Genomic DNA, 14,854 nt, shown 5'->3' with positions numbered 1-14,854 from the left:
GCATTGTGAGGGCTTTGGAAGAGTTTCTGGAAGAAGCAGAGGCAAATGAAAAATAGGAAAAAATGCAGTGTGAGTTTACCAAAGGTGGATTGTGCCAGAAAACCTGAGGACTGATGTTCCAGATAGAAGAAAAGCAGCAAATCTAATTCAGGCTCCCTTCAACAACATATTACCTACTCTGCCTGCCTGGGAGCTATTGACAGGAGAGATCATAGGGCTAAGCACAAGATTCCTGAGGTGAGCAAAGACCCAGGCAGAGGTGACAAAGCCCAAAGCATCCCACGAGCCCCTATGGTAGCCAGCCAGCCTCGTCAACTAATCTTCAGCTCTCTGTCAACTTGAATTTCACCCTAAGTTCCAAGTAAGTTTGACCCTGAATCAGTGACTTGCTGTCCTGATGAAGGCACCCTAAGAGGCTTCAGCACTACACGGCACATCCTGCACCCACAGCAGCAAGCTGCTGATGGGAGATGGAACTGGGATATTGGAGGTAAGTTTCACCATCAAGAGGCCTGTGGGAGACAGCAGTACATGAGGTTGGGATGCAGCACGGACAAGAAAACAGATGAAAAATTGTACCATTGGGAGGAGGTGTTCTGGAAGTGTAGGAGCATTGAGGACAAAGAACAAACTGTTTTAAACTGAAGTCTGATCAGGATAGAAAAGGAAGAAACCAGGGTGGCTGCCTGAGACAGACAGAGACAGGATTGCCTGGGCCAGGCAGTCATATACCCGCCAGCATCCATACTGTCTATTTCCAGGAATGCCAGCCACACCTGGCACATGCCTACCTCTAGCCTCAGGAGCTACACATTGGAGAAGAGCCTGGTACATTTGCACCAGCTGTTTCAAAATACATGGATGGATGAGACAGAGGCGACAACCACACACAAGAGGTACATGTGCAACAGCACTTCCATGCAGGATCCGGCCCAGAGAGGTGGACCCAAGTCCACAGCACCCACCCTCACCAATGGCACATCATCACCCATGGGCAGCAGCAAGGAAGCACCCAGGAAGCCTCCAAGACAAACCTGGCAGCTCAGTAGTGACCAAGCACCTCCCCACTGGTTCTCTGGAGATCTGGGATGAATGTGAGCAAAGTGGAGCCATTCCTGGTCCCCTACACAGGGGCATCAACAGCCAAGGCCTCTGGTCATAACAAAGGATGATGGTGGCAGCTGCCCCCAACGCCCACAGCCCTGTGAAGGTGCTGGCAACCAGCAGTGAGCTGCTAGCAGATGGCAAAGACACAGGGGGCAGAGGGAGGAGGGTCCAGGAGATGCTGGTGGCTTTCAGAAGGGATGGCCACAGCCAATCCGGTTCCCATCCAGGATGACAGCTTGCATATGGATAAACAACAAGCTAATTACAACCTCTGGAAGGGGGGAGAAAAGCCCATAGCTTCACCATCCTCCTGCTGCCAACTCCTGTAGTCCATACATCCCACACAACTCCCTTTTTCAGCCTCAGCATGAGAAAATTACTTGCCATAACAGCCCTGCCTAGAGCACTGAATTAGATACAGCTGTGAAACCATTCATCTATTGATAGACCCCTATTGTCAAGGACTGGGGTTTGGCTTTCATGTGAGTGAGCAATTTGGAAAAAGAGAAGAAAAAAAATTCCAACAAAAATGACAACAAAAAAATTTACCAACCAACAAACAAACAAAGAAGGAGAGATACAATACACAACAGCTTGCAGGGTTTCTAGGCATCTGCCAGTTGGGAAGCTAAGTGTATGAAATATGCACTGCACTGAACAAACTGAAATGTTCTGATTTGGAGAAATCTCCAGGAACTCACCAACAAAGTTTTAAGTTGACAAGCAGGTATTCTTTATTGAGGCGCCGGGAGACACAGGGGATCACTCCTCCAAGCGTGTCTCCTCCATACATACATTACATCATACTTTTAGAGAATGCTTCCTGTATGCACACAAAAATGTGGTAGTGGGCTTTTGGACCCCTAGTGGTTATTTCTTCATCACTTTGTTTTAGGATCATTGTCATATCAGTCATATCAGTAACCACCAGGCATTTCTGACAAAGCATATCTTAGTAATTTCCTTTTCTCTATAGTTGCTAACAAAGCCTAACATCCCTGAGGTTACTCATTTACAACCCTATTCTTCAATCAACCCCATTCTTCGATCCCCCCTTTTCTTGTCCTATTGCAAATTCTTTTGCAACTGAGTTATTTCATTCTTATTTAAAGTTTCCTGAAGTATTTCCCTGTTTCTACTTGATGCTTAATTTTGTTTCTCTTCCATCCATCATAGTTCATCATGGATTGTTTGCAACACCAAAAGGAGCATTGGACCGTTATACATGTAATCAAAACCATTCCTATTATTACCAATGCAGTAAAAAACAACTGTCTCAACCAGGAAAGATTGGGTACCTATGATGTTAATTTTTTCCAGATTTCTTCAGATCCCCATGAGGTGTTGTCCTGTGCCACCTCATGAAATATTTTAACTTGTTTCCACATCTAATCTGTTCCAATTTGTCTTAAATGGGATGGTGCGGAAGATCAACGGACAGCACACTGATTAATGTAATCAGAAACTGACCTTTATTCACTTCAGAGCACTGCCTTTTATAGCTTCCAAGCTTGGTCCCACGCTTAAGCTTTACAATGATTGGTTTCTACACACAATGTACAGACAGCTGATTGGTTCCTTCTTCAGCATCCGAGAGCAACACTAGCTGATTGGTTCCTTCTTCAGCATCCGGGAGTTGTTTCCCTCCTGCAGAACTTCTGCATACGTGGCCACAACTTTGCCCTGAAGTAACCTGTGAACTAGGCCGTTAATCCTTACTACAAACTCTAACCAATGGCAAGAGTCCTGGATCGCTCACATGCCCATTGTTTGTTAAAGAGCCCTCAACAAATCCCCCTTCTTTATTTTGAGCGATCCAGACCCCTTTAATCATTCGTGATACTACAGACATTAAGCAATGCCATACTATACTAATAACAACAAAGACTATAATGCTTAATAATATCGTAATGCCTGATCTAAACAAATCTGCAAACTACCCAGCAATACCTAAATTCTTAAGCCAACCATCCAAACCATGATTGATCATTAATTTCTTCATGTTATCTTTTAATTGGGATAGTTGTTGATGAATTGAACTAGAATGGTCAGATAGATTCATACAACACATCCCTTCAAAATCTTCAGAACCATGGCCCTGTGCTAAAAGCAAAAAATCAATGGCTGCACGATTTTGTAAAACTGCATGCCTAACACTGTCTAAATCTTCTAATAATTCTGATAAGACATTAGATGTGATATTAATCTGCTTTGCAGTCCAGCAAGCTAAACGCTCTATGTCTTTTAGTGCCCTCCCAGCTGTCGCCCCAGGAATAAAAATGGACATAAAAACTCTTCCGACTTTACCTAACATATTAACATTATCATTACAGTTTGGTCCTAGTTGTTCTACTGATCTTCTTTTTCTTTGCTTGGTTTTACTTTTATAAAATGATAGCATATCCCTCATGCTGGGAACAAACATAGTCAGCTTCCCTATATAACATGGCCCTCCCTGAACGTTTTTTGGTACCCCTTGCCAAGCTCTATGTCCACAGATTAAAAAATATCCTTTAGGAAATTCCAAATAGAAAATTTACTACCTAGGGTCTCAGCACCTATTGCTCCATTACAATATCTGTTTTTTCTATAATTTTTATAATCATAATTACTCGACATATTGGTCCATTGTGTCCAAATATATTTCTTATAAAAATTTACCCCTGTAGATGCTGATCCCCCAAAATAAATCATGACCCATTGCCTGCTAAGGATCCCCAGAGATCTAACTCCTGAGGGTCCCAAGGCATTGTGGTATTTAAGGCATTAATGATCATTGCTCCAGCCATCCCTGTTTGATTCACTTCCCCATAACAGCAGGCTGGTTTGTTTTCTGGAACAGTACAATCATAAATTCTATGACATGTCTGATTAATAAAAGAGCTATTTAAAACTGTCCTGTTATTTATCCAATTGGTCCAGTCCACCAGGTGCAGGTAAGGGACGCCGATTAAACAAGTGTCCTGGGTTTACCAGGAGCCGTTTTGCTCCTTCTTAGTAACTGGTGCAAGCTCTGTGTTTTGACTTCCAGCCTGGGCAGAGAGCTGATAACACCGATTGTTTTTAATTGTTGTTAAGTAATGTTTATTCTGGCCAAGGACTCTGTGAGTCTCATGCTCTGCTGGGGACGAGGGGAGGCCGGGAGGAAGCAGAGACAGGACACCTGACCCAAACTAGCCAAAGAGGTATTCCATACCACAGCACGTCTTGCCCAGGGTGTAACGGAGAGTGACCCGGAAGGGCTGGGACTGCAGGGTTGGAGGAGGTATCGGTCGGTGCTCGGCTGGGGAGAGTGGGGCAAGTTATTGGTCGGCTGGTGTTGAGGTGTTGTATTCTTTACTCTTGTTATTTCCTTTATCATTATTATTACTGGTGGTAGCAGTAGTGGTTTGTGTTATACCTTAGTTACTAAACTGTTCTTATCTCAACCCGTGGGAGTTGCATTCTTTTCAATTCTCCTCTCCGTCCCTCCAGGAGCAGGGGGAGGGCAAGAAGGGGGGGAAGTGAGCGAACGAGGTTTGTGGTTGGGTTTAAACCATGACAACAAGTATGAAAAGGGTCCCCAGGAGTGGCCATGGAGAGACAGACGGATGACTGGTGTGGGAATCGCCGGGAGACGAGCTCATCCGATGATGACCGACAAGTCTCAATTTATTGCTAAGCAGATGGATACTTATATACCTTGCATACAGAGATCATTGGCTTATAGCTTTTACATGTTACAAGATCATTGGCTTATAGCTTTTACATGTTACAGGATCATTGGTTCGTAGCTTCTACATGTTACAGGATCATTGGTTTGTAGCTTCTACATGTTACAAGATCATTGGTTTGTGATGCAGTAACGGAGTTCAACAGAACAGGATACAAAATAGAGCCAGGGACAAGGAGTCTGGTCAGTGAGATAAACATTAAACAATTTGAAGGTCACAAACTTAATTATCGCTCTGCTTCTGCCGCAGTCTATCTCCAGGGCGCGCTCTTCTTGCTCCCTTGTACTTCTCCATCTGAAATCTGCACCAGCTGCAGTATGTCACCATGACCTTTATCTTTTAACCATTCAGCAACATAGCAACTCTCCACACTTCCCCCTTTTTCTTTATAAAGGAATAAGGACTGAGTCAGGAGTCGTTGTAAACAAGCAGAACAACATTGCAAAGCATAACAAAGTAACAAACCCCCTATAATTATGAGACCTATAACGGCGATGCAGCTTGTAAAGCAAACGTATATGCAGCGCCATGAAGTGAAACTTCTAAAATCAGCTAAGTATTTCTGAAGCGCTATAAGCGGGTTACATAAAAGATAATTTGACAGACTATACAAAAAGTCTTTGTTTCAGCTAACTCTGGCGAAGATGCCTTATAGACTGACAACCACCACAATATAATTCTACTGTAGGGTCACACTGGTGACAAAAACTACAGTTATCGAAGCACTTGTTGTATCACCAATCTCAGTTGTACCACTATATGCCTGTGGCCATGGACCGGATCTAGGAGGGTGACCGTGCTACAACGAAAGCTCTGTGTTGATTAAGGAGTTAAGTTCTTCTATTAGTGGCTGTAGCGCTCGGCACAAGCAACGCTCCTCCCGGGCCTGCGAGTCAGGGTCCATACACTAGCTCGGAGATGCCGTCACTGGAGCTTCTGCAACAGCCGGTCTTAGTCACTTGGATGGTACCCACAAGGGTCCTGCAGGAGCACAAACACAGGCGTAACCACGGCCCAGATATATTACTTCTGCCGGTCCCTGCCACAAATCTATATTAGGATCTCGATAGTACGCCTTAAAAGAAGGCTTTATCTTCTGTTTGTACAAAGTGCTTAATAACCGCTGGAGTTTGTTCATCACCAAAGATGCATAAATAATTTAACGTAATTTCACCCATATAATCAGCATTGATGACACCTGGAACAATGAATAATCCTTTCAACGCAGATGATGATCTCCCCAGTAGCAAGGCTAGTCTCATAGATTCTTTTAACAATTCTGGACCTAGCTGGACTTGAGCCTCCTTAGTGGAGAACTGTCCAGTTCCCATGAGGCGTTGTAATTGCAGCCCAATCAGGGGATCTCCCTGGCCTCGCTGAACTGCAACTGCCTCTTGACAGGTTTTCTGCTAATACATGTTCCATAAAAACAACTGCGAAGGTGTGAGGATCAATTTCACAATACTTTTAATATAACAGCAAATCTGTTCCCCAAATATATGACAACATCTGCCTAGTGGGTTCAAATGGAATGCCTGTAGAAATAACAGTTTGCCTTAACTGAGATAGCAATTTCCAATTTAAGGGAGACATTTCAGCATTTACTGCCTGACCTTGAGTGTTAATCTGGTACTTAACAGGAAAGGCGAGAATCTTTTCCTGCAACGCCTGCAAACAATCAAAATCATTGTTTGACAGAGCCTCTCTCTGAATAGATTTCCAATTTATCACCTGGATTCGCATTTGTCTACCTGTGCTCTGGAACTTCTTTACCTTCTTTTCTTCTCTCCCCCCACTTTTTTTTTTTTTTTTAAAAGTTGTTCACTCTGCTTTGCACGGCTACAAACAGCAGCCTGCTCGGCAGCAGCTACAGCTGCCTGCCTGCTTCAGCAGCAGCCATAAATACCTGTCAGCAACCACACTTTTGCATTAACCCTTTCTTGCCTGAAATGTTAAACTGCTACCTGTTAAAAACTTTTACATGAACACGATAACAAAAAAAATACATAGAACACCATCTGCTCTCATCACACACACACACATACGTATGCATATGGGATCCCACAAGCACATTTCACACAACTACAATATTTGAAACACAAAATCCAGACAATCATTACTCGCACTATAAAGTCCCACGTACAGAACGTGGCATAAGGACTCTGTGAAGACTATCAGGAAACCAGCTCCAACAAGCATCATCGCAGTGTGAGGTGGCAGGCTCAGCCCTAGCGAGCATCCCCGCAGAGGCTCTGCCTCCCTCACATCGCATGAGGCTTGGGCTTTTATACTGATCAAAATGCACACTCATTCTGACACAGGTGGCCAGTCTATGTCAGAAGAAGTGGCCAGCAATATCTATAAAGGTTTCCAAGCATCAATAGAATCATAGACATATTTGCTAACTTCTAGTACATGAGTATCACAGACAGACTGTATCAAACGAGTTGTATATGGGACCCCAAGTCCACGGTCCGCCACGGTCCGCCACAGTCCGCCACAGTCCTCCCAATGCCCCTGACAAGGGCATACGAGAGACCTTCCCACCGCGGGTCTTGATCCAGCACATACATCACAGGGAAAGCACACAATACATCTGCATCCCACACCCATCTCGCTTCTCCCTTTACAGCTGTCCATTTATCATGAGGATCTGGGGGATATAAATTAGGCTTCTTTTCCAGCTCCATGTCAAAAGGATCATCCAGGTCAGCATCAGAATTAACAGGCATCAGAACTTCAGGAGCAGCAACAGCAGCCTGATGAGCACGCACAGGCTCTTTCTTGGGGTCAATAGGGTCCGAGTCAAAAAGAGCGTCTTCATCTCAGTCTTCAGACTTTGCAGCCGCGGCGGCAACTGGCAGAGGCTCAGGGGTGGCCAGGGGTGGTGGGGGACGACACTGGGTTCCACGATCTCACTTTTTGACTTTAACATCTCTAAAATAGTTCTCCAAATGACCAACAAATGTTTCACAGTGTCACTGCCCTCCGTGGCTGCGTTCTTCGGAGCTTTCCCGATCCCTGCTGTCTTCCCAGCCTTTTGTTTTAACAGGGTATTATATATAGCTTGCCAAATCTTATCTCCAAATTTTCGCCATTCTGCTAATTCATGGGCATTGTGAGGGTTAACAAAACATCCCTTAGTCTGTCCATAAGCTAACAGTCCCTGCAGGTCTTTCTGCAGGTCGATCCCTTTAACCTGCCGCTTTTGTAAGAAGGCAGTAAATAAATCATACGCCGCTTGCCTTTCCATACCTTTGCGCGCTTGTTGCAGCCCCTTCAGGTTTCGGCGGCGCGTATCGGCCGGGCTCGTCTATACGGTCACCCAGGGTCCGGCGCTTAAAATCAAGAGATCTTGGCGCTTTGACGGTCCTGTGGCTGCGATCAGGACCCAAGCAGAACTTACGTCGTCCCACCGTGGCGTTCGAGAGATCACGTTGGGGTCACCATTTGTGGGAATCGCCGGGAGACGAGCTCATCCGATGATGACCGACAAGTCTCAATTTATTGCTAAGCAGATGGATACTTATATACCTTGCATACAGAGATCATTGGCTTATAGCTTTTACATGTTACAAGATCATTGGCTTATAGCTTTTACATGTTACAGGATCACTGGTTCGTAGCTTCTACATGTTACAGGATCATTGGTTTGTGATGCAGTAACGGAGTTCAACAGAACAGGATACAAAATAGAGCCAGGGACAAGGAGTCTGGTCAGTGAGATAAACATTAAACAATTTGAAGGTCACAAACTTAATTATCGCTCTGCTTCTGCCGCAGTCTATCTCCAGGGCGCGCTCTTCTTGCTCCCTTGTACTTCTCCATCTGAAATCTGCACCAGCTGCAGTATGTCACCATGACCTTTATCTTTTAACCATTCAGCAACATAGCAACTCTCCACAACTGGTTCATTTGGTTTGCCCAGGTGATCCACATGTTCTTGTGGTTCTATGGTATGTAATCACAGAATCACAGAATCCCAAGGGTTGGAAGGGACCTCAAAAGATCATCTAGTCCAACCCCCCCACAAGAGCAGGGTAACCTACAGTACATCACACAGGAACTTGTCCAGGCGGGCCTTGAATATCTCCAGTGTAGGAGACTCCACAACCCCCCTGGGCAACCTGTTCCAGTGCTCTGTCACTCTTACAGTAAAGAAGTTCTTCCTGATGTTAATGTGGAACTTCCTATGCTCCAGTTTACACCCATTGCCCCTTGTCCTATCACTGGATATCACTGAAAAAAGCCTAGCTCCATCATCCTGACACTCACCCTTTACATATTTGTAAACATTGATGAGGTCACCCCTCAGTCTCCTCTTCTCCAAGCTAAAGAGACCCAGCTCCCTCAGCCTCTCCTCATAAGGGAGATGTTCCACTCCCTTAATCTTCTTTGTGGCTCTGCGCTGGACTCCTTCAAGCAATTCCCTGTCCTTCTTGAACAGAGGGGCCCAGAACTGGATGCAATATTCCAGATGCGGCCTCACCAAGGCTGAGTAGAGGGGGAGGAGAACCTCTCTTGACCTACTAACCACACCCTTTCTAATGCACCCTAAGATGCCATTTGCCTTCTTGGCCGCAAGAGCACATTACTGGCTCATGGTCATCCTCCTATCCACCAGGACCCCCAGGTCCCTTTCCCCTTCGCTACTTTCCAGCAGGTCAACCCCCAACCTGTACTGGTACATGGGGTTGTTCTTCCCCAGATGCAAGACTCTACACTTGCCCTTGTTAAATTTCATCAAGTTTCTCCCCGCCCAACTCTCCAGCCTGTCCAGGTCTCGCTGAATGGCAGCACAGCCTTCTGGTATGTCAGCCACTCCTCCCAGTTTTGTGTCATCAGCGAACTTGCTGAGGGTGCACTCAGTTCCCTCATCCAGGTCATTGATGAAAATATTAAACAGCACCGGTCCCAGCACCGACCCCTGAGGGACTCCACTAGTCACAGACCTCCAGCTAGATTCTGCGCCATTGACCACAACTCTCTGCCTTCTTCCTTTCAACCAGTTCTCGATCCACCTCACTACTTGATCGTCAAGCCCACACTTCTTTAGCTTATCTATGAGGATGCTGTGGGAGACAGTATCAAATGCCTTACTGAAATCAAGAAAAACTACATCTACCACTCTACCATCATCCCTCCACCTAGTCACTTCCTCATAGAAGGCTATAAGGTTGGTCATACATGACTTCCCCCTCATAAAACCATGTTGGCTGTTCTTAATGACCCCCTCATCCTTGATATGCCTAGTGATGGAGTCAAGAATAAGTTGTTCCATCACCTTTCCAGGGATGGAGGTAAGGCTGACCGGTCTATAATTACCCGGGTCCTCCTTCTTGCCCTTCTTATAGACTGGTGTGACCTTTGCCATCCGCCAATCCTCAGGCACCTCGCCCGTTTCCCACGACTTACCAAAGATGATGGAGAGTGGCCTAGCAATGACCTCCGCCAGCTCCCTCAGCACCCGTGGGTGCATTCCATCCGGACCCATCGATTTACAGATGTCCAGATTGCATAGCTGATCCCTAACCCAATCCTCATCTACCAAAGCAAACTCCTCCTTTGTCCTGACTCCTTCTGGGGTTATAGAAATCCGGGGCCCTCGGGGAGAGTCTGCAGGAGTAAAGACAGAGGCAAAGAAGGCATTCAGCACCTCTGCCTTCTTTATATCCTCTGTCTCCAGGGCACCCACTTCGTTCAGCAGTGGGCCTATATTGCCTCTTGTGTTAGTTTTATTTGCTATGTATTTGAAGAAGCCCTTTCTATTGTCTTTAACCCGACTAGCAAGATTGAGTTCCAAGGAGGCCTTAGCTGTCCTAATTGCCTCCCTACATCCTCTAACAACTGTCCTATATTCCTCCCAAGCGGCCAGCCCCTCCTTACATAATCCATAAATTCTCCTTTTCCACTTGAGTTTGCCCAGCAGCTCCTTGTTTAACCACACCGGTCTCCTAGATCCCTTACTTGATTTCCTACTCATTGGGACGCTCCAATCCTGAGCTTGGAAGAAGCGGTCCTTGAATGCTAACCAACTATCTTGAGCCCCTTTACCGCCTAGTACACTTTCCCATGAGACTTCCCTTAGCAGTTGACTGAAGAGGCCAAAGTTGGACCTTCGGAAATCCAGAACTGTGGCTTTGCTAGGTATTCTATTCCTCCCACACAGGATCCTAAACTCCACCATCTCATGGTCACTGCAGCCAAGGCTGCCATTGACCGTCACTACTTCGACCAAAATGCTTGACCTATAGTCATCCACCAACTTATAATTGAGGCTATTCTGAGGTTTCCTCGATCAGTGATTTCCAAGGTTTTACCCATCACACTGGAATCCAACGAGGGCCTTCTCCTGTAATCAAACACATATAGCCTCGACCAGTCATACAGACCTCAACTGGCCTCTTCCATTCTCCCGTTTTGAGATCTTTGTATTGAACAAAAATCTTTTCCTTTTTTGTTAACCCCGATTTTAAGGCACTACCGTGAATTACCATGGGAGGTTCTTCCCTTTCTCCTGGCAGGCGTAAATAATTTAACACATATAATTCTTTTGCCAAGCGTTCACTATGTCCTACACTGCTCTCCCCCATTTTTTAAGTAACAGGTTTTTAAGGGACTGGTGAGCCCGCTCAAGAATTGCTTGTCCAGTGGGTGAACTAGGGACTCCGGTGAGATGTTTCACGCCCCAAAGCGAGCAAAAGCAGTGAAACCTAGCAGAAGTATAGGCTGGAGCATTGTCTGTTTTAAGAGATAGGGGTACACCTAAGATGGCAAAAGAGGCATGAAGGTGTTTCACAACATGGTGAGAAGTTTCTCCAGTTTGAGCGGTGGCTCAAATTGCTATGGAAAAAGCGTCGACCGAGACATGAACATATTTTTTGCGTCCAAATTCTGGAACATGAGTGACATCCATTTGCCAAAGTTGTAGCGGTAAAAGGCCCCGAGGATTTACTCCAATACCAAGGCCAAAGCCTGTCTGTTGACATGCAGGCCAAGAGTTTACAATTCCTTTTATTTCAGTAAGATTAGTCTGATTTGAAGTCACTTGAACCTTTATAACATGTGGCATACCAGTGAATCCTTTAACAAATGTGCCCAGTATACTTGTCCATTACCCATGGTCACACATAATAGAACAGATATTACAAAGATTTCTGTCATTGCCATTTCTTTATGTTGTTGAGTTCTGGGGCTTTATACATTTCGCTGGCAGTCATTATGGTCCTGTCGATAGCTGTACACAGCCGGATCCTTGACCCCATGTCAGCAATGGCACTGGTCCTTTCCACTCGTTATCATGTAGGTCTTTATATAGAACCAGTGGTTTGGGCAAGGAATCGTTCATCATGTGGAGAAAATCCTTGCATTCCCCTTTTTATTTTGTTTTATATACCTTTCAGATGATCCTACTTGAGCAGGGGATTTGGACTAGATCATACCTCCAACATATGCCAGCCACAAGCTGCTGGGCCTGCCCTTTTTCTCCTGGATGGCTCTCTGATAACAGGGGAGGCCATCCCTCACATCAAGGTCTGGCATGGCATGTGTCCCCACTGCTCAACGCCTACTGGGTTGCAGCCAACAGTGGAGCTAAAGGTTCTTTCTTGGCAAACACAGAGGCCAACCCAGTCTTGCCCTTGACTGTGGTAGCAGGCATTTGGCCAACCTCAGTCCTTGCACCTAGTTGTCAATGCAGAGTTTCACCTGCTTCATCCAGTAACAAGTCACTACTATGGCAAAGCACATACAGATTTACATTAGCAGAGTAACTATTACAGAGTGCAGCAGCATGTTGAAGATGCTGATGGCAGTGAGGGACTAGCCAAAGAAATTTCTTACCAGTGGAGTTCTCCCACCCTCTTAATTTGTTCCATTACCTGCTTTATAACACTACCGCCATATTAGAATCTTTCTAGCTTTTGCCTTAGCATTTTCTAGCAGCTGCTGCAAATTTGCGTGCTCTGACATCTCTTTTACAAGTGACAAATCCATACAATCCAAGGTGTAGTTTCGTATTAGCAACTGGCTAGTAAATACAGGTGCTTTTATACACAAAATCACAGCCTCTAATAACAGCTACTTTACAAGCACACTTATTCAAGTTGTTACTTTTCAGTTGCCTCCAAGTGATGTTTTGCAATCATTCATTTTTCTCTGATTCTGCTTGGGGTATTCATGGTTGGCTCCTGTAGCTGAGGCATTGGGTTTTTCCACTCGTCTGTCCGACTCATGGCAAGGCTTGACAAACTTTGCAGGCAGCTGCCATGGACCTGTAGGTAGGAGGACACAAATATACCCCCTCTTCCAGGTTATCAGTTCTTGAAAAGTAGACAGGTTAAAGTGTTTCCTTAAAGTAGAGGCATTCTGATGCAAAAGAATGTAAAGCAGCTGCAGAAGTAAACTGCACATTTTTAACACTCAAGGAGTTTGCTGCATCATTACCCAACTTTTTTTCTTTTTTCTCTGCCACCTTGATACTGCTTGGGTGACGGCTGATAAAGCTTGTGGTTGCACTACCCCTCTCACTTTTTCAGTTAGCAGTTCTTGTTTCAAGCGATCTGTTCCTCCAAGTGTTGGATTCACCCCCAGGTTACTTTAAACACACTAAGCAAGGCTCCTACCATGCGCCCACTGTGTTGCAGGTGCTCTTTAGGCTTTCTCTGTGGTGTCTCTACAAACTGCCTCAATACTTCAATAGACGGAGAGGTTTGGGTTTTGTTTCTTGGGTTGGTTTTTTGTTTTTTTCCCAAAGTTTTTCACCCTGCTTTGCACGGCTACGAACAGCGGCATGCTCGGCAGCAGCTATAAATGCCTGCCTACTCTGCAGCAGCAATAGTTGTCTGCCTGCTTCAGCAGCAACCATAAATACCTGCCAGCAACCGCACTTTTGCATTAACCCTTTCTTGCCCGAAATGTTAAACTGCTACCTGTTAAAAACTTTTACATGAACCCGACAACAAAAAAAATACACAGAACACCATCCGCCCTCATCACACACACACACATACGTATGGGATCCCACAAGCACACTCCACACAACTACAATACTTGAAACACAAAATCCAGACAATCATTACTCGCACTACACAGTCCCACGTACAGAACGTGGCATAAGGACTCTGTGAAGACTATCAGGAAACCAGCTCCGAGAAGCATCATCGCAGTGCAAGGTGGCAGGCTCAACCTTAGCGAGCGTCCCCGCAGAGGCTCTGCCTCCCCCACATTGCATGAGGCTTGGGCTTTTATACTGACCAAAATGCACACTCATTCCAACACAGGTGGCCAGCCTACATCAGAAGAAGTGGCCAGCAATATCTATAAAGGTCTCCAAGCATCAATAGAAACATGGACATATTTGCTAACTTCTAGTACATGAGTATCACAGAGAGACTGTATCAAATGAGTTGTATATGGGGCCCCAAGTCCACTGTCCATCACAGTCCGCCCGATACCCCTGATAAGAGCATACGAGAGACCTTCCCACCGCGGGTCTTGATCCGGCACGTACATCACAGGGAAAGCACACAATACATCTGCATCCCCCACCCATGTCGCTTCTCCCTCTACAGCTGCCCATTTATCATGAGGATCTGGGGGATATAAATCAGACTCCTTTTCCAGATCGATAGGCCTTGGGTCAAAAGGATCATCTTCATCTCTGTCCTCAGTCTTCGCAGCCACGGTGGCAACTGGTGGAGGTTGGGGGGGGGGGGGGGATGGGCTCCATGATTTTTTTTTTTATTAATTTTTTTTTTCACTTCAGGAGCTGTTGATTGTGATGGTTGAAGGGGGTTTACGATTAGGGCTTATACCAGTGCCAGTCCGGGCACTGATATCGGGGAAAATAGTTCATTTGAAACAGATTCTGTCCCAGAGGAATTCGGCAAAAGCGCAGCAAACGCAGACGCAGCAGCTGCCCTTTCACTTTTCATTTCTTCTGAAGTCTCTTTAATCAGTCGCCACAAGGTAGCTAATTTATAAACCTCCTTGGATCCCTTACTAATTTCTTCCCATAAAGCAGATCCAATCTG

The 14,854-nt window shown here is 45.5% G+C and overlaps 1 protein-coding gene across 3 annotated transcripts in view; it reads right to left on the bottom strand.

Moving 5' to 3' along the window:
- Window positions 1-1,816: 1,816 nt before the first annotated feature.
- The window catches only part of LOC136004343 (uncharacterized), a 37,838-nt gene continuing 24,800 nt past the window's right edge, over window positions 1,817-14,854 (bottom strand). For all 3 annotated transcript variants that reach the window (XM_065660782.1, XM_065660783.1, XM_065660784.1), the window contains one exon: window positions 1,817-5,801. The gene's annotated coding sequence lies outside the window, so the exon portion shown is untranslated. The remainder of the gene's footprint in view (window positions 5,802-14,854) is intronic.

The sequence above is a fragment of the Lathamus discolor genome, chromosome W, assembly GCF_037157495.1.
Source record: "Lathamus discolor isolate bLatDis1 chromosome W, bLatDis1.hap1, whole genome shotgun sequence".
Taxonomy (NCBI): Eukaryota; Metazoa; Chordata; class Aves; order Psittaciformes; family Psittacidae; genus Lathamus; species Lathamus discolor.
This window is presented reverse-complemented; position numbering and strand designations above follow the sequence as displayed.